We start from the raw sequence: 25,096 nt of genomic DNA, 5'->3' as shown, positions 1-25,096 counted from the left end.
CATGCATTTTGTATGAGGGTCCCTGGGAGGATTAATTAGGAGTTGCAACACGTCCAAAAGAAGATTCCAGAACCCATTAGCAGCCTTTCTGGCTTGAAAAATGTCAGCTCGCTTTCATGAAGAGCAGAGCGATTAGGCCTCTGCTTTCCATTTGTAAATTTAAATTGTCATTGTAAATCCATATTGTCGACCCTTAAACCGTTTGCTTGGCCTGCCAGCCAGTTTCTAATCTCAGCTGCATAGTGCTGCTGTTTCTCATTAAAGGGAAAGAGGAACCGAATTTAAGAAGAGGCTGGACGGCCACTTGTCTGGAATGGTATAACAGGTCTTCTGCTTGAGCAGGGGCTGGACTAGAAGACCTCCAAGGTCCCTTCCAACTCTTGTTCTTCTGTAAGGGTCTTCTGCTTGAGCAGGGGGCTGGACTAGAAGACCTCTAAAGTCCCTTCCAACTGTTCTTCTGTAAGGGTCTTCTGCTTGAGCAGGGGGTTAAACTAGAAGACCTCTAAAGTCCCTTCGAACTGTTCTTCTGTAAGGGTCTCCTGCTTGAGCAGGGGGTTGGACTAGAAGACCTCCAAGGTCCCTTCCAACTCTTGTTCTTCTGTAAGGGTCTCCTGCTTGAGCAGGGGGTTGGACTAGAAGACCTCCAAGGTCCCTTCCAACTGTTTTTCTGTAAGGGTCTTCTGCTTGAGCAGGGGGTTGGACTAGAAGACCTCTAAAGTCCCTTCGAACTGTTCTTCTGTAAGGGTCTCCTGCTTGAGCAGGGGGTTGGACTAGAAGACCTCCAAGGTCCCTTCCAACTCTTGTTCTTCTGTAAGGGTCTCCTGCTTGAGCAGGGGGTTGGACTAGAAGACCTCCAAGGTCCCTTCCAACTGTTTTTCTGTAAGGGTCTTCTGCTTGAGCAGGGGGTTGGACTAGAAGACCTCTAAAGTCCCTTCCAACTGTTCTTCTGTAAGGGTCTCCTATTTGAGTAGGGGGCTGGACTAAAAGACCTCCAAGGTCCCTTCCAACTGTTCTTCTGTAAGGGTCTCCTGCTTGAGCAGGGGGCTGGACTAGAAGACCTCCAAAATTTGGACGCTTGTCAACTGCTTCATATATGTGATAGACGCAGCATCCCTGGGTCACATGATCTCCCTTTTGTGACCTTCTGGCAATGGGGAAGTCAGTGGGGAAGCCAGGTTCACTTACACAACTGTGTGACTAACTTCACAACCGCTGCGATTCCCTTAACCACTGCGGCAGGAAAGGTCATAAAATGGGGCAAAACTCACTGAACAGCTGTCCTGCTTAGCAAAAAGAAATTTTGGGCTCAATTGTGGTCATATCAGTCGAGGACTTAAAAGCCAAATCTGGTCTTCACATCTGGCTGACTGCACCACGGAGCATAATATTTTTAACACCATCCAACCAGAACATCTGCCCCTTCCTGGTCCCTGGAAAGGACTTTGAAAAGCAGATTTAAAAAATGCCAAATCAATAGGGCAGACCAAAATGCCCAATTTAGTCTGAACATCTGGATGGCTGTGAGGAACTAAAATAAAAGCCGGAATTGAGAAGACAGCAACAGGACAGAAAGTGCAAAGAAGCTGAAGAAATGGAGGACCACCTGCTTAGCTGCAGCAGAAAGGTCACAAACACTGACTACCCACATGGCAGGACAAAATAGCAACGATGGCACACTGGAAGATCTGCAGTGGGACCATAAAATAGAGAAAATTCACAGAAAATGAATTCAAACAGACAGGCACCTGGCGACATAGCACTCCGGACTTAACTATTGTTGATAAGAAAGATGAAATAAAAAGTCTAGCTAGTGGACATGGCAGACCCTGGAGAAAGCAGAGGAGAAATAACAGAATGACAGAGTTGGAAGGGACCTTGGAGGTCTTCTAGTCTAGCCTACCCACTCCCTGCCCAAGCAGAAGACCCTATACCAGGGGTCTTCAAACTTGGCCCTTTTAGGACTTGTGGACTTCAACTCCCAGAATTCCTCAGCCAGGCAAGAGTGGTCAAAAGAGTCAAGATGGCGGCTGCAATGGCATCATCCAATTTTTACCTCAGGTTTTGATCGGATTGTTGCAGCCGCCATCTTGTCTCTTTCCACTGTCCCTTGCAGACAAGCGGCAAAGTAGAGGAATTAAATCAATTAAAAGGACAACTGACCATTGGGGCAACTGATTGTTAATCTGGGAAAGGACTTTGTTATACCTCAGATCAGGGGTCTTCAAACGTGGCCCTTTTATGACGTGTGGACTTCAGCTCCCAGAATTCCTCAGCCAGGCATGCCTGGCTGAGGAATTCTGGGAGCTGAAGTCCACAAGTCATAAAAGGGCCACGTTTGAAGACCCCTGCCCTATACCATTCCAGTGAAATGGATGTCCAATTTATTTGAGGACTAGATTGCAAAATTAATAGCTTATGCTGCTCAATTTTGAAGGCTCTATTTTATTGAATTTTATTGATTTAGTCACCTTGGGCGTTAAAGAATTGCAAACAAACAAATAGAAGAAGTGTAAGCACTCTCTCCATCTTCTGTCATCCAGGCCAGCAGTGTTATTTCTCAGTGCTGCTCTATTTGGTCTCTGCAGACTAGTTAAATATTTTGTGGATTTATTGACAAGCCTGAATTGTAACACAGCTTTTTTTTTTTTTTTAAAAAAAGCCTCATTTTGCTGCTTTTAGGCTGAGTAGCAACTGTTTCTGCAACCTGGCGTGGGAGTTCCACCAATGAAGCTCCAAATATATCTATTTTCAATTAACAAATTAATGAATTTCTCTGAGGATGTTGGAAACCTGCTGGGACAGGCTGAGCTGCAGCTGTAAAATCATACAGTACTGAAAGGAAGGCTGTGCGAGGCAGCAGAATAAAAGAATAACAGAGTTGGGACCTTGGAGGTCCTGTAGTCCAACCCCCTGCTCAAGCAGGAGATCCTATACCATTCCGGAGAAATGCCTATGCAACCTAGTTTAATGAAAAGTATGTTTAGTTTAATGAAAAGAAAAATGAGGGATGATAGCCTTTCCATATCTCAGGGGCTGCCCCAAAGAAGAGGGAGTCAAGCTATTCTTCAAAGCCCCTGAAGGCAGGACAAGAAGCAACGGATGGAAATGAATCAAGGAGAGAAGCAACCTGGAACTAAGGAGAAACTTCCTGACAGTGAGGACAATTAACCAGTGGAACCACCTGCCTCCAGAAGTGGTGAATGCTCCAACACATGTGAAAAGCATGGTTTAAATTCTCTTCCTGGTAGGTTATTAAGCTAAAGGGTTTTATGTGTGTGTGAGAGAGGGAGAGGAGGGGGGGAAGAGGGAAAGAGAGATAAAGGTTGAGAAAGGGAATAAGAGAGGAAGGAAAGAAGGAAGGAAGGAAGGGAGAGGGAGAGAGGGAGAGAGAGAGAGCAGGAAAGAGAGGGAGAGAGAGAAAGAGAAAGAGAAAGAGAGGGAAAGAGAGAGAGATAAAGGTTGAGAAAGGTAACAAGAGAGAAAGAAAGAAAAAAAAGAAAGAAAGGAAGGAAGGAAGGAAGGAAGAAAGGAAGGAAGGGAGAGGGAGAGAGAAAGGGAGGGAGGGAGAGAGAGAGAGAGAGAGAAAACCAAAAAAACCAGAAAACCTAAGGAGAAATTTCCTGACAGTTAGAACAATTAACCAGTGGAACTACCTGCCTCCAGAAGTTGTGGGTGCTCCATCACTGGAGGCTTTTAAGAAGACACTTGGACAGCTATTTATCCAGAATATATAGGGTCTCCTGCTTGAGCAGGGGGTTGGACTAGAAGACCTCCAAGATCCCTTCTAACTCTGTTATTTCGTTATTCTGTATAGCTACTTTGGGTCCACATTTTGAAGCCGAGCACTTGCTCAGATTTTCCTAACCGGAGAAAAATAATATGGCTTCCGTTAGGATTTAAATGTGGGAAATCGGGAGGTCATTCACCGCTACAGCTTGGCCACATTACTGCTAAATTAGAGCCAAAACGCCAACTCTTGATTTATTGCGAAGGAAATCCTCTCTGATACATTTCAAAAGCAAACTCTCTTTCATCGTGATTGATTGATGGAGGACTGGTAGATATTTTCTGCACAGCATTGGGGCAAACTATTCGTTCAAGGACACATTCTATCCCCGAAGGGGCCATTTCCACTAGACACACAATTGGCCTTTCTCCCTAGTTGCGTAGCAGCTAAATTTGAGATTCATTTAGACTAAATTAGAGCCTTCTTGATCTATCGGTTAAGGTACCAGGCTTGAAACTGGGAGACGGTGAGTTCTAGTCCCGCCTTAGGCCTGAAAGCCAGCTGGGTGACTTTGGGCCAATCACCAGGAGACTGGGAGTTCTAGTCGCCAGGAGACGAAGAGTTCTAGCCCCGCCTTAGGCCTGAAAGCCAACTGGGTGACTTTGGGCCAATCACCGGGAGACTGGGAGTTCTAGTCACCAGGAGACAAAGAGTTCTGGTCCCGCCTTAGGCCTGAAAGCCGACTGGGTGACTTTGGGCCAATCACTAGGAGACTGGGAGTTCTAGTCACCAGGAGACGAAGAGTTCTAGTCCCGTCTTAGACCTGAAAGCCGACTGGGTGACTTTGGGCCAATCACCGGGAGACTGGGAGTTCTAGTCACCAGGAGACGAAGAGTTCTAGTCCCGCCTTAGGCCTGAAAGCCGACTGGGTGACTTTGGGCCAATCACTAGGAGACTGGGAGTTCTAGTCACCAGGAGACGAAGAGTTCTAGTCCCGCCTTAGGCCTGAAAGCCAACTGGGAGACTGGGAGTTCTAGTCACCAGGAGACAAAGAGTTCTAGTCCCGCCTTAGGCCTGAAAGCCGACTGGGTGACTTTGGGCCAATCATCGGGAGACTGGGAGTTCTAGTCACCAGGAGACAAAGAGTTCTAGTCCCGCCTTAGGCCTGAAAGCCGACTGGGTGACTTTGGGCCAATCACCAGCAGACTGGGAGTTCTAGTCACCAGGAGACGAAGAGTTCTAGTCCCGCCTTAGGCCTGAAAGCCGACTGGGTGACTTTGGGCCAATCACTAAGAGACTAGGAGTTCTAGTCACCAGGAGACGAAGAGTTCTAGTCCCGCCTTAGGCCTGAAAGCCAACTGGGTGACTTTGGGCCAATCACCAGGAGACTGGGAGTTCTAGTTCCGCCTTAGGCTAGAAAGCCAGCTGGGTGATTTTGGGCCAATTACCAGGTGACGGTGAGTTCTAATACTGTTTTAGGCATGAAAGCCGACTGGGTAACTTTGGGCAAATCACCAGGAGACGGTGAGTTCTAATTCTACCTCCTTAGGCACGAACACCAGCTTTGGGCCAATCACAAGAAGACAGTGAATTCTATTCCCGCCTTAGGCATGAAAGCCATCTGTGTGACTTTAGGTCAGTCCCTCCCTCTCCGCCCAGCCCACCTCACAGGGTTGTTGTTGTGGGGAATATAGGAGGAAGAAGGAGGATTAGACATGTTTCTCGCTTAACTAAAAAAAACAGGCAGGATATAAATCAAATAAATAAATATGCAGGTCCTCAAAGCCCAAACATTAATTATTTGCTTTTTTGTTTTATTTACAATTTAGGTAGTGCTCAACGTACAACTACAATGGAGCCCAAATTTTCGATTGTTAAGCAAGGCAGTTGTTAAGTAAATTTTTATGACCATTTCTGCCACCATTGTTAAGCGAATCTCTGCAGCTGTTAACCGAATCATGCAGTCGTTAAGCAAATCTGGTTCTCCCCATTGACTTTGCTTCTCGCAAAAGTTGATCCCAGGACCCCGGGACAATGCAATCGTCATAAGTCCATGTCAGTGGCCAAGCCTCCGAATTTTGATCATATGACCATAGGGATGCTGCAGTGTATGAAAACTGGTCATATGTTTTGGGCTCCATTACGGTCGTAATCAAGGACAATCTGCAATGCCTTGGCACCTTGCTTGGGGTCTGACTAGCAGAGGGGTCGGCAACCTTGGCTCTTTTATGACTCGTGGACTTCAACTCCCAGAATTCCTGAGCCAGCCATGCTGAGGGGAAAGAGAGAGGTTTCTAAGCTGAGCCATGCTGGCTCAGGAATTCTGGGAGTTGAAGTCCCCAAGTCATGAAGGGGCCATATTCCCCCATGCTGGATCAGGAATTTTGGGAGTTGAAGTCTACAAGTCATGAAGGGGCCATATTCCCTCATGCTGGCTCAGGAATTCTGGGAGTTGAAGTCCACAATCATGAAGGGGCATAGTTCCCCCATGTTGGCTCAGGAATTCTGGGAGTTGAAGTCCACGAGTCATGAAGGGGCCATAGTTCCCCCATGCTGGTTCAGGAATTCTGGGAGTTGAAGTCCACAAGTCATGAAGGGGCATAGTTCCCCCGTGTTGGCTCAGGAATTCTGGGAGTTGAAGTCCATGAGTCATGAAGGGGCCAAAGTTTCCCTCATGCTGGCTCAGGAATTCTGGGAGTTGAAGTCCACGAGTCATGAAGGGGCCAAAGTTTCCCTCATGCTGGCTCAGGAATTCTGGGAGTTGAAGTCCACGAGTCATGAAGGGGCCATAGTTTCCCCATGCTGGGTCAGGAATTCTAGGAGTTGAAGTCCACAATCATGAAGGGGCATAGTTCCCCCATGTTGGCTCAGGAATTCTGGGAGTTGAAGTCCACGAGTCATGAAGGGGCATAGTTCCCCCGTGTTGGCTCAGGAATTCTGGGAGTTAAAGTCCATGAGTCATGAAGGGGCCATAGTTTCCCCATGCTGGGTCAGGAATTTTGGGAGTTGAAGTCCGCAAGTCATGAAGGGACCAAGGTTGCCTACCCCTGGACTAGCAGGACATAGGAGGGCAATTTCCTGGAACTTCCCTATGAAAATAGATTTCTGAGGAAAATCCACTCTTTTTAAAGGCTGATGGGAATTGCTCATTCATTGTTCCTTCATGAAATCTGCAACCTCATTTGAATCTCGGAAATGTTACTAAGATTAGCCTTGATGGCCCCTGTTTTATCCCTAGCCTTGCAATCGGAAATCAAGCCCACACAAGCCATGCATGGGAACTTCCTGTGGGGAGGTAGCGTTGCCTCTGGGCTATTAACAATAATAAATGGCATTACTATTGCAATTCGTCACACAGTCAGACGGATGATTAGACTGCATCTGACATTTGTATCCATTCTCTAGTACTTCCCAAAGAGCTGGAACAGGCAGATGTGGAGGCTTGATTCAGAATAACAGGATAACAGAGTGGGAACGGACCCTGGAGTTCATCTAGTCCAGCCCCTTGCTCAAGCAGGAGACCCTACACCATTTCAGACAAATGGCTGTCCAGTCTCTTCTCAAAAACCTCCAGTGATGGAGAAGGAAGGAAGGAAGGAAGGAAGGAAGGAAGAATAACAGGATTAGAAGGGATCTTGGAGGTCATCTAGTCCAGCCACCTGCTCAAGCAGGAGACCCTACACCATTTCAGACAAATGGCTGTCCAATCTCTTCTCAAAAACCTCCAGTGATGGAGAAGGAAGGAAGGAAGGAAGGAAGGAAGAATAACAGGATTAGAAGGGATCTTGGAGGTCATCTAGTCCAGCCACCTGCTCAAGCAGGAGACCCTACACCATTTCAGACAAATGGCTGTCCAGTCTCTTCTCAAAAACCTCCAGTGATGGAGCACCCACGATGTCTGAAGGCAAACCGTTCCACTGGTTTATTGTTCTCACTGTCAGGAAAATTCTCCTTAGTTCTAGGTTGCTTCTCTCCTTGATTAGTTTCCATCCGTTGCTTCTTGTCCTGCCTTCTTCAAGAGCTTGACTCCCTCTTCTTTGGGGCAACCCCTGAGATACTGGAACATTGCTCTCCTGTCCTAGTCCTTTTTTTCATTAAATCCAATTCCAGCAACCATTCCTCCTATGTTTTATCCTCCAATCCCCTGATCCTCTTTGTTGCTCTTCTCTGCGCTCTTCCTAGAATCTCAGCATCTTTTTTACATTGTGGCGACCAAAACTGGATGATTTTAAAGGTATTGTTGTAGAATGTCAAGTGTTCCAAGTCAAGTTGCCTTTTGCAAATGCGATTTCGAAACAATGAATGAAAAACAAGAAGCAACCGATGGAAACTGAACAAAGAGAGAAGCAACCTGGAATTAAGGGGAAACTTCCTGACAGTGCGGACAATTAACCAGTGGAACTGTTGGCCACCAGAAATTGTGGGCGCTCCATCACTGGAGATTTTTAAGAAGAGACTGAACAGTCACTTGTCTGAAACGGTATAGGGTCTCCTGTTTGAGCAGGGGGGTGGATTAGGACCCCCCAAAGTCCCTTCCAAGTGTGTTATTCTGTTACTATTCTGTTGTTATTACTTATCACAAAGAGATTTAACCTAGAACTAAGGAGGAATTTCCTGACAGAACAATTAACTTGCCTTCAGAAGTTGTGGGTTATCCATCACTGGAAGGTTTTTAAGAAGAGACTGAACAGCCATTTGTCTCAAGTCATATAGGGTCTGCTGCTTGAGCAGGGGGTTAGAATAGATGACCTCCAAGGTCCCTTCCAGCTCTATTCTGGTTGAACCTTGCTCAATGCCGGTGGTGTTCAAGGGATGCTCCAAATGTTCTGAGATTGCACCCAAGCACTTATCACTGTCGGTTCTGCCTTAGTTTTCTGTTGCAGCCGTCGTTCTCTTTGTGTTTGCAGAGTCTTCGTATTTTGTGATTTTTCTCCAGTTCTTTCTCTTCTCTTCTGCTGTCTCCAGGCATTGCCCTGTCCACTATCCAGATTATCCAATATTTATTTATTTATTTATTTATTTATTTTATGAGACTTATATACCGCTTTAAGTGCAAGCACTCTTTAAGCGGTGTACACCAGTAAGCTATATATATATATATATATATATATATATATATATATATATATATATTTACATTGCCCCCAACAATCTGGGTCCTCATTTTACCTACCACGGAAGGATGGAAGGCTGAGTCAACCTTGAGCCGGTGAGATTTGAACCGCTGACCTGCTGAACACAGTCAGCTAAAGTGGCCCGCAGTACTGCACTCTAACTGCTGCACCACCTGATAATAATCGGCTGCATGGGGGCAATCCCAAAAGATCTGGAGCACCACTTGAGCATCATAAAGAAGAGCCTGGATAGCCATTTGTCCTGAATGGTCTAGGTTTTCCTGCTTGAGCAGGGCGTTGGACTAGAACAGGGCTTTTCAACCGGTGGTACGCGTACCACCTGTGGTACTTTGCCACATGGTAGGTGGTACCCAACTGCTAGCCAAATGTAGCAGGGCTCGGCAGAAGCCCCAGGAGCTGGCAGGGCTCCAGCTAATTGGCTCCAGCTGATTGGCGCTTCTGGAAGCAGCGCGAGCTGGAGGAGAACTGAAGAAAAAGGGGGGAGAGGAGAGGCTATAAAACAGTGGTTCTCAACCTTTTTAATGCCGCGATTCCCAACCGGTCGTAAGTCGAGGACTACTCAACCGGTCGTTAAGTCGAGGACTACTCAACTGGTGCAGCACCGTTTGCAGACTGGGACTTTTGGCGGGCTCAGCAGGGCAGAGACAGCCTGGACAATTCCTATTGGCTTTTGAAAGCCAATAGAATTAGACTCTATTCAAGAGAGTCTATTCTATTGGCTTTCGAAAGCCAATAGAATAAAAGGGAGGAGCACAGCTAAGGAAAAGGGGAAAAAAATGGCGGACTGCGTTGTTTGGCGACCCCCGTGAAATGGTCGTTCGACCCCAAATGGGGTCCCGACCCACAGGTTGAGAACCGCTGCTATAACAGGAGGTGGTTTGGACGGGAAAGGGAAAAAAAAAGACAACAGGGGAAGAGAAGGAGAGGTCAGCCAGCAGAGAGGAAACAGGGACAGAGAAGAAGCAGCAGCTGTTGCTGGAAGAAAAGGTCCCCCGGTTCCTTTTCTCCAGCCAGGAGAATGCAAACAGCGCTGATGAAATGAAAAGCCGGCATGTCGGAAAGGAGGTGGGTTTATTTAATTCTGGGTCAGCTGGCAGCTTGATTGGGTTACGGTAAGGAGTTTTGTACAGTTTTTAACAGCGTTTTGTAATTCAGAGGCTCCTTTGTGTGCTTTGGTTATTGGAATGCTTTAGTCTGTATTTTAGGCCAGGGCTTTTCAACCTGTGGTACGGGTACCACCTGTGGTACATTGGCACCTGGAAAGTGGTACGCGACCATCCTAGAAAAGTGGTCGCGGGGGAGGGGAATGAGCTGAACCAGTGGCAGCACTGCATAAGCCTGAGTGAGAGACGGCTGGAACTGCAGGGCTGTCAGGGCTCAGTGGAAGTGCCAGGATCAGTGCTGCTTTCCAGCTGATCGGCGCTTCTTCAGGACTGTCAGGGCTCAGCGGAAGTGCCAGGATCAGTGCCAGGATCCAGCTGGAGCTCGGCGCTCATCCTGGCGCTTCTGCTGAGCCCAGAAGAAGCGCCGATCAGCTGGAATGTTGCAGCATCTCCAGGGTCTTGTGGTTTACATTCAGATGCTTGGCAACTGATTCATATTTATGATGGTCACAGTATCCCAGGGTCATGTGAAGTGACCAAAACCTGCTGCAACCACCCAGCAGATGGGGGGAATAAAAACCAAACACCCCCACCCCACCCCCTCTGCCAATCCTCAACAGAAATACTCACAACAATGAAAACCTCAGACAGGAGGAAGAGCGCGGGTGGGTGGGCGGGCAGGTGTCTTGCTCGGCTGTGGCTTGGGGGGCACTTTTTTCAGTGCCATTGTAACTTTCAACAGTCACTAAGCGAACTGTTGTAAGCCGAGGACTACCTATACTTTATCCCCCCCCTTTTTTTGGGTCATCAAGTTTTTGACACCTTGCTAGGCGACTGGTGGTACTCGGATGTTGCCATATCCTAAAAGTGGTACAATGGGTGGAAAGGTTGAAAAGCCCTGTTTTGGGCTAGCAATGAGTCCAAAGTGTTGACTTCCATAGGCTTAATCCTCTTAAACAAACGTAATTAGTTTTACTCCCTTATCTTGAGTCTGTCTATGGCTTTTAGAAAGTTTTCTTTGAAGGTAAACAGGATTAATTTTAAAACTAAAGCTTTTCACAATTGCTGGAGCCTTTCAGTCTGGGATTGCAACATTGTGACATGTCTGAGACAGCTTACAAGGAAGGGAGGGGGGGTGCATTCTTACTACACTGTGAAAAGAGAGGTAAGAAGGACCCACCAGCTAGCTCAGGGGTCTATAAAGGTAGCAACTTTAAGACCTGTGGACTTTGACTCGCAAAATTCCTCATCCAGCCATGATGGCTGAGGAATTCTGGGAGTTGAAGTCCACAAGTCTTAAAACTGCCAAGTTGGAAGACCCCTGAACTAGCTGGTCGTGGTGCATATTAATAAGCATGGATAAATTCATTATACATTTGTGAGTGCAAAGGGAAAGTGATTCAGCAAAGGAGCAGCCACCAAAGAAATTAAAGCTGGTACTTTTTTTTTACTTTTTTCCTACAGAGTGTAACATTTTATTACAGTGGTTCTCAACCTGTGGGTCGGGACCCCATTTGGGGTCGAACGACCATTTCACAGGGGTCGCCAAACAACACAGTCCGCCATTTTTTTCTCCCTTTTCCTTAGCTGTGCTACTCCCTTTTATTGTATTGGCTTTTGAAAGTCAATAGAATAGACTCTCTTGAATAGAGTCTAATTCTATTGGCTTTCAAAAGCCAATAGGAATTGTCCAGGCTGTCTCTGCCCTGCTGAGCCCACCAAAAGTCCCATTCTGCAAACGGTGCTGCACCAGTTGAGTAGTCCTCGATTCACGACCGGTTGAGTAGTCCTCGACTTACGACCGGTTGGGGGTCGCGGCATTAAAAAGGTTGAGAACCACTGCACTAGTTAATAGTCCTCATTGTCAGGAAGTTTCTCCTTAGTTCCAGGTTGCTTCTCTCCTTGCTGTGTTTCCATCCATTGCTTCTTGTCCTGCCTTCAGGCGCTTTGGAGAATAGCTTGACTCCCTCTTCTTTGGGGCAGCCCCTGAGACATTGGAACACTGCTGCACCAGTTGAGTAGTCCTCGACTTACGACCGGTTGAGTAGTCCTCGACTTACGACCGGTTGGGGGGTCGCAGCATTAAAAAGGTTGAGAACCACTGTTTTATTAGATTATAGAATAAAATACAAAAATATAAAAGTAAATAGTAGGATACAGTGGGGAGGAAAAGGAGAAAAAAAGTGAGGGGGAGAAGGGAATAAGAACAGACTTCCTCTGTTGCAGTAAAAGGAAGCATTAACATGGAACCTCAATTTTTTCCTTTTCCATAACATTATAAACTAGCCATTTCTAGAACAACAAATGAATCTAATCAGTAAAACCCAAAATTCCCTCCACCCTTTTTTTTTTTTAGTCATCAAGTTTTTGACACTTTGCTAAGCACTGGTGGTACTCAAATATTGTCATGTGCTAAAAGTGGTACAGTCTGTGATAAGGTTGAAAAGCCCTGGACTAGGAGACCTCCGAAGTCTGTTATTCTGTTATCGAAAAGGCAAATCCTGTTTTTGTCTTTATTTGCGGCAAATATTTTCACACTTCAGCAAACATCATCTCCCAAATGGCAGCGTTGACAAATGGCTATTCACAGGCAGAAGAAACAGAGAGATTTGTGTGAACGTTTCCTGCTCAGCTGTCAGCACCGAAATCCTGGATCCTGTACTTCAGTCTGCCATGCGTGAAGCCGAGTCGTGTGCCGACCAGCTCTGCATCATATCAATATTTAAAATCATTTTATGCATATATTCCAGGTTGTCCAACTTCATTAGGGGCATTCATCAACCTTCTGACTACAGTATATTCCCAATAGAGTTGTAGAGTTGTAGGCCTCAGGCCCTACCAGACAGAAATTTTAACTAACTTAACTTTTTAATTCGTATTATTCTGAAGTAACGTGAATATTATCTCTCTTTTTTTAACCTCTTGCCTGACTAAGACATTTAGCATGCAAACATTTAAATGTTCCCTAATTATTCAGAATATCTGTTAATGTCTATAACACAGGTCCTTCCTTTACTTCTCTGTAACTGTTTCTTCTATTCAATCTACTCTTGTTTCTTTTTCAAATAATCTTACTAAATAATAAAGTAATTACCTCAGAATTTCCTGCTTTTAATCAGTAGTTCTCAACTTACGACCATAACTGAGCCTAAAATTTCCATTGCTGAGCAAGGTTAGTCAAGGAGAAAAGCAACCTGGAACTAAGGAGAAACTTCCTGACAGTTAGAAACAATTAACCAGTGGAACCACCTGCCTCCAGAAGTTGTAAATGCTCCATCACTAGAGGTTTTTAAGAAGAGACTGGACAGCCATTTACCTAGAACGGTATAGGGTCTCCTGCTTGAGCAGGGGGTTGGACTAGATGACTTCCAAGGTCCCTTCCAACTTTATTATTATTGTTGTTGTTGTTAAGAGAGTTGGGCCTCATTTTACGACGGTTTTGCCACCGTTGTTAAGTGAATCACTGAGATGGAATCAGTCTTTATGAGTTGTGATCATGATGGGCAGACTCTATCATGGACGAAACCTGAGGGCCGCATGTAATACTCTCCTAACTGAATGTTGAGTCTGCATCAAGTTTCTAGTCCTTGTGATTTCGGAAGATAACGCAGAAAGCACCGAGGCAGTGTTCTATCTGGTTTCTCCCACCAAGACAGTCCAATTAAAATATATTGGAAGATATTAATTTCATCTCTTGTTTTTTAAGGGTGAATCTGATTTCCACCTCCTCACCACAAGACATCTGGGGGAACATCTGGTTTAGCTTGCCTCCCCAAGGCTCTTCGTGTTCTCCAAGTGCAAAACAATTGTGTTTTGTCTACAGTTCCTGTGTAACGAACTGTACTGACACAGCGCTAAGACAAAGCACAACAATCTAACATCCCACAGCCCTTCGGACACATTTTGCGGTGTTGAAAACACATTGTCCACGATGGCTCAACACATGGCAACACGCCCACCCTACCTAAAACTAACCATAGTTCATACAACCAAATTTATTGTGTGTGAGGGCAATTCATACACATGGTGAATGTCTTCAAATATAGAGGTAGTCCTCGGCTTACGACCACGACTCAGCCCAAAATGTCCATTGCTAAGCAAGATGGTTGTTAAGTGAGTTTTGCCCCACTTTACAACCTGCCTGGCCACTTTTGTTAAGTGAATCGCTACAGTTGTTAAGTTAGTAACACAGCTGTTAAGTAAATCCGGCTTCCCCCATTGACTTTGCTTGTCAGAAGGTCACAAAAGGGGATCACGTGACCCCAGGGACACAGCAACCGTCATAAATACGAGTCAGTTGCCCAAGTGTCTGAATTTTGATCATGTGACCAATGGGGATGCAGCAACAGTCATAAGTGTGAAAAACCATCATAAGTCTAGGGTTTCCTGCCTGAGCAGGAGGTTGGACTAGATGACCTTGAAGGTCCCTTCCAATTTCTTCTTCTTCTTCTTCCTTCTTCTTCTTCTTCTTCTTCTTCTTCTTCTTCTTCTTCTTCTTCTTCTTCTTCTTCTTCTTCTTCTTCTTCTTCTTCTTCTTCTTCTTCTTCTTCTTCTTCTCCTTCTTCTTCTTATTATTATTATTACTACTACTACTACTACTACTACTATTATTATTATTATTGTGTCATTTTTTCAGTAATGTTTTAACTTTGAATAGTCACTAAATGAATCGTTGTAAATCGAGGACTACTTGTACAACGTTAAAAATACCCTAATTAAAATCAGATTAAATCCTGACTGTCAAGTGAGTTAAGAAGCAGTTGTTAAGAGGGCTACCTGTAACTTAAATATAACAAAATGCATCCACTCATTCAAATTAAGAATCCTTGACTTAACAACACTTCACTTAGTGACAGTGTAATGTTTTCCACTTAGCCTCACAATTGCCCCAGCATTACTCAGGAATTTAAAAGAGCCAAAGAAACTCGGTTTGAAGTTACAACAGCACGGGAAAAAGTGACTTATGACCGTGTTTCACACTTACGACCGTTGCAGCCTCCCCATGGTCACATGATCAGAATTCAGAGGCTTGGCAACTGACTCGTATTTAGGACGGTCGCAGTGTCCTGGGGTCACGTGAACCCCTTTTGCGACCGTCTGACAAGCAAATTCAAAGGGGAAGCCAGATTCACTTAACAACTTCACATTTGCAGTGATTCACTTAACAACCGGGGTGAGAAAGGTTGTAAAATGGGACAAAACTCACTTAACAAATGTCTCACTTAGTCACATAACATTTGGTGGTAACTTGTACCAAGTGTTAAAACTCTCCCTTATAAAGCTTCAATTCCCAGCAGAATCCCAGGTAATGAGATTAAATTGGGGGGGGGGAACCCCAAAGACACACTCACAAACACCTCCCCATACACACTGACACACTTATTCTTCTTTCTTCCTTGGAGTTTGTCTGTTTGTTGTTGTTCAGGTTTTTTTTTTTTTGCACACTCTTCGAATTGTGGAAGCGTTTTCCCAAATTTGAAATCGTGCCTTATCGAGTGATTTTTGTTTTTTACTTCTTCTTCTCGATTTGATTTGGGAATAAAATTGCACTTGGATGCTTTATCTCCCGCATCGGGTGCGGTCTTGCATTTGACCTAAGAAAATATTTGGACAAGAATTTGCACAGATGTGGCCATCCGTGGTTAAGTAACTTTGGTTAAGTAACTTTGCTCCTCTCGTAAAAACAGGCTCCCACCACGGAGATATATCAGCAGCTTCGGTATTTTATCTTCGTTAGCAAAACTAATGGGTGAAATATTTCCCTCAAATATTACACGGATTCATACTTTTTGCAAGGGGAGACTTGCCTTCCGGAAACAACTCACATTTGTTTTTTTTAACTGATGTTGAAAAATGGAAAGGAAGAGGCAAAGAGTGTTAATAAGGCTCCAGAAGGCAGGGTTTCTCCCCCCCCCCCCAATAGTAAGCAAAAACTTACTTGATTTTTAAAACAAGGACATAAGACTTCATAAAATAAGGAGAAATTTCCTGACAGTGAGAATTATTAACCAGTGGAACAACCTGCCTCCAGAAGTTGTCTGAAATGGTAGGGGGGTCTCCTGCTTGAGTAGGGGGTTGGACTAGAAGACCTCCAAGGTCCCTTCTAACTATTACTCTGTTAGAGAAGGATTAGGGCAGTGGTTCTCAACCTTTTTAATGCCGTGACCCCCAACCAGTTGTAAGTTGAGGACTACTCAACCGGTCGTAAGTCGAGGACTACTCAACTGGTGCAGCACCGTTTGCAGAATGGGACTTTTGGCGGGCTCAGCAGGGCAGAGACAGCCTGGACAACTCCTATTGGCTTTGGAAAGCCAATAGAATTAGACTCTATTCAAGAGAGTCTATTCTATTGGCTTTCAAAAGCCAATAGAATCAAAGGGAGTAGCACAGCTAAGGAAAGGGGGGAAAAAATGGCGGACTGCGTTGTTTGGCGACCCCCGTGAAATGGTCGTTCGACCCCAAATGGGGTCCCGACCCACAGGTTGAGAACCACTGGATTAGGGGGACATAATAGCAGCCTTCCAATATCTCAGGGGCTGCCCCAAAGAAGAGGGAGTCAAGCTGTTCTCCAAAGCGCCTGAAGGCAGGACAAGAAGCAACGGAGGGAAACTCATCAAGGCGAGAAGCAACCTAGAACTAAGGAGAAACTTCCTGACAGTCAGAACAATTAACCAGTGGAACAACTTGCCACCAGAAGTTATGCACGCTTCATCGTTGGAGGTTTTCAAGAAGAGACTGGACAGACATTTGTCAGAAATGGTACAGGGGCTCCTGCTTGAGCAGGGGGTTGGACTAGATGACCTCCAAGGTCCCTTCCAGCTCTGTCATCCTAAGCCTAACCTCAAACTGACCGGGGGGGGGGCAAGTTCAAAAGTCATGTTGGAAAGGCTGACTTCATAGAAAGAGTAGTGGAAGCTTTGAACCAGCTTCCAATGGAGGTAGTGGATCAATCCCCAGCAAATGAATGTAAAGATGCTTGGGATAGACACCTGTCCGCCCTCTGACAAAAATTAATTCATGAAATAAAATTAAAAAAATAATAATAAAATTTGCTCTCTTTTGCCCCAGTCTTTCCATTTCTACAGCTAGTCCTTAACTTACAACAGTTGGTTTAGTGGCCATTCAAAGTTACAACGGCACTGAAAAGGGGGGCTTGGCGCAAAGTCACCCAGACGGCTTTTGGGGCTAAGGCGGGACTAGAACTCAACATCTCCTGGTGATTGGCCCAAAGTCACCCAGCCAGCTTTTGTTCTATCCCAGCCTATAGCCGTCCTGGTTAAAGGCACAAGGACCAAACCCCTGTTGATAAAATAGGCTGGAGACTTTAAAACAAAACAAACCCCTTTTAATATGGGTGACCAACCTGCCAAATAGTCCAAAACACAAACAGCAAAACTCAATCCAAATGAAGGAAATAGTCCACAGGAAACAGGATGCAAACAGAAGAGTAGTCACAAGCAAGACGAACAAACCAGGATCCCAAGAAGTACTTTGCAAACGGTTGCCTTCAGCAACCAGCACCGCCCACACCTCCTCTTTTTATACAGCAGTCCCAAGGCGTTGCCTCTCTGTACTTTCTCCTTTTACTCTGGAGTTGCCGTATTGACTGCTGCTGATTTACTCTCGCTAATTGACGACGTGTGCAAGCACCAACTAGCAAGTCCATCAGGTGTGAGTCTTCTGAGTCTGACTCATTCTCCTCACACAGCTGAGCTTCATCAGGAACACAACTGGAGGGCCCAGGCTCTGCATCCAACCGTGAGTCCTGTAATTCATCAGAGCCTCCCTCTGCCCCTGATGGCCCTTCAAATGCCTCCTCCACCTCCTCCTCAGATTCCTCAGACTCCGCTGTTGGGAGCACAGGCTGGCACGGAATCACAACAGCTTTTATAGGCTAAGGTGGGACTAGAACTCAGCATCTCCTGGTGATTAGCCCAAAGTCACCCAGGCGGCTTTCATGACTAAGGCGGGACTAGAATTCACCGCCTCCTGGTGATTGGCCCAAAGTCACCCAGCCGGCTGTCATGCCTAAGGCGGGACTAGAACTCACCGTCTCCTGGTGATTGGCCCAAAGTCACCCAGCCAGCTTTCATGACTAAGGCAGGACTAGATCTCCCCGTCCCCTGGTGATTGGGATGTGATTGAGGAGTGGCCCAAAGTCACCCAGCCATTTTTCCTGTCTAAGGTAGGACTAGAACTCACCGTCTCCTGGTGATCGGCCCAAAGTCATCCAGCCAGCTTTCATGGCTAAGATGGGACTAGAACTTGCCATCTCCTAGTTCAATGGTGTCGAACCTATGGCATGCGTGCCAAAGGCGGCACTCAGAGCCCTCTCTGTGGGCACGCGCGCCATTCCCCAGAGATGGCAACTGTCCCTCTTCAACCAGCCGCCCGCTAACTCACTGAGGTCCCACGTGGCTGGATGCATCCCAGCACCCATGCGCTCGCTGGCCTCTGTGTGCGGGGGCCGATGGTGTCAGGCAGCAGCTGCTCCGGCCCCTGCCCCACCTTGCCTTGTGACAATAGCACCCCCGCCCTGCCTCGCCTCACCTTGCTTCACCCCACACGACGAGCCTCCTGCCCACCGCCCCACCGGCCAGACCCCCCCTGGATCTCCCCCAACCCTGCCCAGCCCCCACAGGCGTCCCTCCCCACGAGCAACATCGAGGTGATCACGTCCATCTTGGCCACACCTACTCAGTCTGCCATGACTACCACAGCCATGCTCACCCAGTGGGCCACGCCCACCTGGCACCCAGTGATAAATAAGTGGGTTTTGGGTTGCAGTTTGGGCACTCGGTCTCTAAAAGGTTCGCCATCCCTGTCCTGGTTTCTAATCTGGTGCCTTAACCACTAGACCAGTGGTTCTCAACCTTTTTAATGCCGCGAGACCCCCAACCGGTCATAAGTCGAGGACTACTCAACCGGTCGTAAGTCGAGGACTACTCAACGGGTGCAGCACCGTTTGCAGAATGGGACTTTTGGCGGGCTCAGCAGGGCAGAGACAGCCTGGACACTTCCTATTGGCTTTTGAAAGCCAATAGAATTAGACTCTATTCAAGAGAGTCTCTTCTATTGGCTTTCAAAAGCCAATAGAATAAAAGGGAGTAGCACAGCTAAGGAAAAGGGGAAAAAAATGGCGGACTGCATTGGTTGGCGACCCGCGTGAAATGGTCGTACGACCCCAAATGGGGTCCCCACCCACAGGTTGAGAACCATTGCACTAGACCAAACTGGTTTTGTTGCAATAATACCCAGCAAGGTGTGAAAAGTTAACCTTGGAGATGGCCAATTCAATACATTCTTTGGCTGCTCTCAACATATCCTGAGCACTACATTCTCGTTTTCTGTACAGGTCGTCCTCAATTTATGACTGGTCACTTAGCAACCGTTCCAAGTTCTTTTCAAACAAACCCCAGGGGTGTTTCAAATCCGGTTCCGAAGTTCCGATGACTGTCCCCCCACCCCTAGCAATCATGTGATCAGATTTCAGGCATTTGGCATCCGGCCCATTTAGGGCCATTTGCAGGATCCCGCGATATTTTGGCCCAAAGCCCACATTTACTTCTGCTTTTCTGCAAAAAAATGAGAACCCATAGAGCAGTGGTTCTCAACCTTTTTAATGCCGTGACCCCCAACCGGTCGTACGTCGAGGACTACTCCACCGGTCGTAAGTCGAGGACTGCTCAACTGGTGCAGCACTGTTTGCAGAATGGGACTTTTGGCGGGCTCAGCAGGGCAGAGACAGCCTGGACAATTCCTATTGGCTTTTGAAAGCCAATGGAATTAGACTCTATTCAAGAGAGTCTATTCTATTGGCTTTCAAAAGCCAGTAGAATAAAAGGGAGTAGCACAGCTAAGGAAAAGGGGGAAAAAATGGCGGACTGCGTTGTTTGGTGACCCCCGTGAAGTGGTCGTTCGGCCCCAAATGGGGTCCCGACCCACAGGTTGAGAACCACTGCCATAGAGAATCCTGGGTCCGTTTAATGACTGGGGCATTTGCTGCAGAAAAGGTGGTAAAATCAGGTCGGTCACACGGGCGACTCGCTTTACGACGGTCACTGTCATAAGACGAGGACTATCTGTAATGGGGCAAATGTTTCCTCTTCATTTCCTCACTGGCTCACTGGGAGAAAACTGGCTGCTTTTAAAGCCGGAAGCGGGGGGGGGGGGAAATGAGTTTTTCCTCCATGGCTGACGTTGAAAACGCTTCTCTTTCTGACCGCAGTGTTGATTCTCCTGATCGCGCTTCAAAAAGATTTAATCCTTTCTTTGCTTCTTTCTTTATTTATTTTTCGCTCTGAAAGGCACCCGTCTCTATCAACAGAAGCAGATAGGTGGAATTAAGGATGGCGTTAATGTTAAATAACGAAGCGCGGGACGTATTTCCTAGGAATCAAACGTGACGGGTTCCAGCGAAGATGAAAGCAGAACTGAAAGTTTGGGGGAAATGGAAGACCTGTCATCAGCAAACTCACTTGAGGAGTTGTCAGGTCAGCCCACAGGCAGATCAAAATGTAAGACAACTTCAGGGCTGCTACAGAAATAGGTTTCTTCATTGGGAGGTCCACCTAGTCCCAAAGGTGCGTTTTCAAGAGAAAACTGGACTTCGTTTTTCCCGGAAGACGTTTCGCTTCTCATCTAAGAAGCTTCTTCAGTTCTAACCGAAAGGTGGAGCATGGAAGGATTTACATTCCATGCAGTCCTCTGGTCGTTAGTACTCGTTCTGAGAGTTGTTGAGGCCACTTGGAGATTATGAGCCGAGGTGGCGCAGCAATTAGAGTGCAGTACTGCAGGCCACTTTAGCTGACTGCGTTCAGCAGGTCAGCGGTTCAAATCTCACCGGCTCAAGGTTGACTCAGCCTTCCATCCTTCCGGGGTAGGTAAAATGAGGACCCAGATTGTTGGGGGCAATGTAAAATATATATATATACATTGCTTACTGGTGTACACCGCTTAGACAGTGCTTGCACTTAAAAGCGGTATATAAGTCTCATAAATAAATAAATACATTTATCTGGGTCTCCTGAATGGTGCAAATGGGTGTGGAACTGCTGAAAGCACTGAGTTGTAAAACAGGAGTTGGGAGGGTGTCAGATCGCTCTCCCCTCTGTTAAGAGAGGGCTGTTCGGTCTTAATGTAAATGGCCTCTTTGACCCCTCTTTCAAACCAGCGGTCCTCTCTCTCCAGAATGTGGACTTCAGATCTAAGTGGCCCAGTGGTGGGATTCAGCCGGTTCGCACCGGTTCGGAAGAACCGGGAGCTAATTTATTGTTGACTTTGGCGAACCAGCTGAAGCCCTAGCGGTTTTTCGCAAGGCCCAGAATGGACTGCAGGAAGTGTGTGGATGCCACTTCTGGAAGTCCGTTCTGAGCCTCGGAGGCTCGGGGGAGGCCTCCCAGGCCAAGAACAGCCCACTGGAAGTGAGTGGACACCACTTCCGGAAGTCCGTTCTGGGCCTGGGGGGCCCAGGGGAGGCCTCATAGGCTCAGAACGGCCCACCGGAAGTGAGTGGATGCCACTTCCGGTGGGACATTCTGAGCCTCAGAGGCCTCCCAGACCGAGAATGGCCCACAGGAAGTGAGTGGATGCCACTTCTGGTGGGTCATTCTGAGCCTCGGAGGCCTGGGGGAGGCCTCCCCGGCCCAGAACAGCCCACCGGAAGTGAGTGGACGCTGCTTCCAGAAGTCTGTTCTGGGCCTCAGAGGCCCAGGGGAGACTTCCAAGGCCTAGAACAGCTCATTGGAAGTGCATGGACACTGCTTCCAGAAGTCTGTTCTGGGCCTGAGGCCCAGGCCCAGAATGGACTTCCTGGAAGCGGTGTCCACGCAGAGAACTAGTTGTTCACGCATTTGAATCCCACCACTGAAGTGGCCTCAATGACTCTCAGAGAGAGTACTAACGACCAGATGACCGCAAGGAGTATAAATCCTTCCATTCCCCACCATTCAGTCAGAACCGAAAGAAGCTTCTTGGATGAGAAGTGAAACGTCTTCAAGGAAAAAAAATCTTCAAAGAAACCATGATTTTGTGGATTTTGATGCTAAAGAAACTATTTTAATGTTGAATTTAATAACAGCAGCAAGATTATTGGTGGGTCAATATTGGAAGAAAGATTCTCTGCCTTCTTTAGAAGAATGGGTATTTAAGGTTTCTAATTTAGCAGAAACGGCTAAAATTTCTGCTTATTTAAAGGACCCTTCACAAGAGAGAGATGTTATTGTATGGAGAAGATGGATAGAATATGTTCAAATGAAATATGGAACTACAAAGTTTCATATTATTTTATGAGTAATGGATTTGTTTATAAAATTATGATGTTAAAGTTTGAAGAGAGTTAAGGGTTAGTATGATTTTGGTTATTGTATAATTAGTAAACTTAAATAGATTATGTTTAAGATGTTTGTATAACCCTGTATTTGGCTCTGGGAAGTGGGGGGGGGTGAGGGGGGAGGGGGGTGGGGGGAGGATGGGTTGGAGGTTAAATAGCTCAGATAAGTAGAAATAGTTTTATTGTACATAATATTGATGTTTTAATTTGGAGAGAGGAATTGCTCGGGCATTTCCCCTGGACTGCATCCGGAGTGAGAAGAAGGAGGAAGAGGAGAAGTAAGTAGGAAGGTTGAGGAGAAGAAGGAGAGGGGGAGAGTGAGGAAGATGAGGAAGAAAAGAGGGAAGTGAGAGAAGAGGTTAGAGGGTGGATGCGGTTTGGGGGGAAATGGGTGAGCAATACCGAAAGTTGTGTGTATAAATTTATTTTACTCTTTCTCAGAAGTAATTTTTATGAATGTAATGTAAAATTGAAAATAATTTTTTTTTTTACAAAAAAAAGAAACCATGATTTCTAGATGATGGAGAAGTTCCAGAGACAGATGTCCACAAAGGTAAGGTGACCAACCGTCCTCCTTTTGGGAGGACAATCCTCCTTTTTGGAGTTCTGTCCTCCCTCGAAAATGTCCTCCTAAATGTCCTCTTTTTCTATATTTGAAGACTTATCTGCAGGGCTTTTTTTTCCTCATAGAATGCTCAGAAGGCGTTGCGGGACCTTTTTTGGATGTTTTTTTTCAACTTTTGCCTGAGCTGTGCTACTCCCCCTATTGGCTTTCGAAAGCCAATAGGAATTGCTGCTGAGCGCGCCAAAACACCCGGGGCGGCAAACTTTGCACGTGCAAGTTGCAGGAACTTTGCACCCCTCACTGCTACCCAACTACACCATCTCCTACTTAGTTCCGCAGATAGCTGGAGGAGACTGGAGCGTTAAGTTTCTCTTGATCTTCCCTGTTCGGTTCTACACAGGGATGCACAGGGTAGGTGGTGGTGCTGGGGGGCAGCTGGGGGGGTGGCTGCAGGGCCAGAGCCGGCGCGGCTGGTACTTTGCCATTGCGAGCCATGGGGCCAGCTCTACGGGGATGCGCAGGATGGGCAGTGGTGTTGGGGGGCGGCTGCAGGGCCAGAGCTGGCTCAGCTGGTGCTTTGCGAGCCTCAGGGCCGGCTCTCCACGGCAGGGCAGCGGTGCTGGCGGGGCAGCTGTGGGCAGGGGCGCAGCGGGCAGTTGACCTTCCATGGGCCGAGCCAGCTGGTGGTCTACGCAGTGCTGACCTGTGCTGCCACCACCTCACCCTGCGTACCTACGTGGCCGTCCTGGAGCACCTGGCTCACAACACCTGCCTCCGGCGCTCACCCCCACGCAGTCCAGCCATATAGATTTTTGGATAAGTGAGAAATCAAGATTGAATGTTGATATTCTAGCTGCAGCACTTGCCATAAAATTCAATATGAAGGATATTTCTTGTTCAAATATTTCCAATATATTGTTAGAAAATGATACATTGACAAAAAATATTCATTCAATGGAAAAGTACTCATTTAAATAATTAATAGGCATGGAAGCATAATTACAATACAAAATGTTATTGTTACAAATGTTTTTTATTATGCATTTATCATATTATAGTGTATTCTGTATTATTGTTGCAATAAATACAATTATTCTTTTATTTATGATATTTTTTTCTTCAATTTATTCGTGTCCTCCTTTTTGTTGTAAAAAAAGTTGGTCACCTTAACAAAGGTTTTTTTTTAAAAAAAAATCAAGATGGATGCTGCATCGCCATCTTAACGTTTCGATCTCCTTGAAGATGACCCACCAAAAATATTTGGGAGAAGGCTGGTGGCAGGTCTCCCTGGCGACACATCCGACACTCAATTTGAGCCTTCCAATTCTATAATTCTACAGAAATGGGAATCGCTTTCTATAAAATATACCTTTAAAAAGTACTTATACCTATCAAATATCTATACTTATAAAAACAGGTAGTTTTTATAACCTACTTATAACCATTCATTTAGTGATAATGATGACAGTGGAAAAAAGGTGAACTTGTGACTGTTTTTCACACTTGCAGCATCCCCGCGGTTACGTGATCAAAATTCGGACGTTTAGCAACTGACTCGTACTTATGACCGTTGTGGCGTCTCAGAGTCACACAATCCCCTTTTGCAAACTTCTGACAAGAAAAGTCAATGGAGGAAGCCAGATTCACTTAACAACCGTGTTTCTAACTTCACAACTGCACTGATTCACTTAACGACAGTGGCAAGGAAGGTCGTAAAATGGGGCGAAACGTCACTCAACAAATATCTCGCTTAGCAACAGAAACGTTGGGCTTCATTTTGGTCGTACGACTGAGGACAGTCTGTACACAGTCAATCTCCCTTGACCTGGATCCAGATTTTTCTGAGCCAGAAAAGGGTCAAGGAGACCTGAGTGTCAACGAGGAGATGAATCATTGTGGTGCAAATCCTGCTCCGCTGTTGTAAGTCAAGGCCTTGTCGCTGACGTGGATGCTCAGTCAGGTCCAAAGTCAACACAAAACTCTCGATTTCAAGAAGAATTGAGAAATGCTCTATTTGTCTCCAGCTCGCTTCCCAGACAGGACTTTGATCCATCAGGTCATTTAAAAAAAAAAAATTCTTTAGTTTTCAGCTGGGATAAAGCTTCAGTTTCAGATAAGGAAGATTGGAGAGAGAGAGAAATTCAACATTCCCGTATTTCCTTTTGGGCAGACAAAAGAAGTTGACCGAGGTCAACCGAGGTGTTCCTTGTGTAGAGACAACAAAAGGTGTTTGGA

The sequence above is a fragment of the Crotalus tigris genome, unplaced genomic scaffold, assembly GCF_016545835.1.
Source record: "Crotalus tigris isolate CLP2741 ecotype Arizona unplaced genomic scaffold, ASM1654583v1 scf7180000021657.272288, whole genome shotgun sequence".
Classification (NCBI taxonomy): Eukaryota; Metazoa; Chordata; class Lepidosauria; order Squamata; family Viperidae; genus Crotalus; species Crotalus tigris.
Note: the sequence above shows the minus strand (reverse complement) of the source record.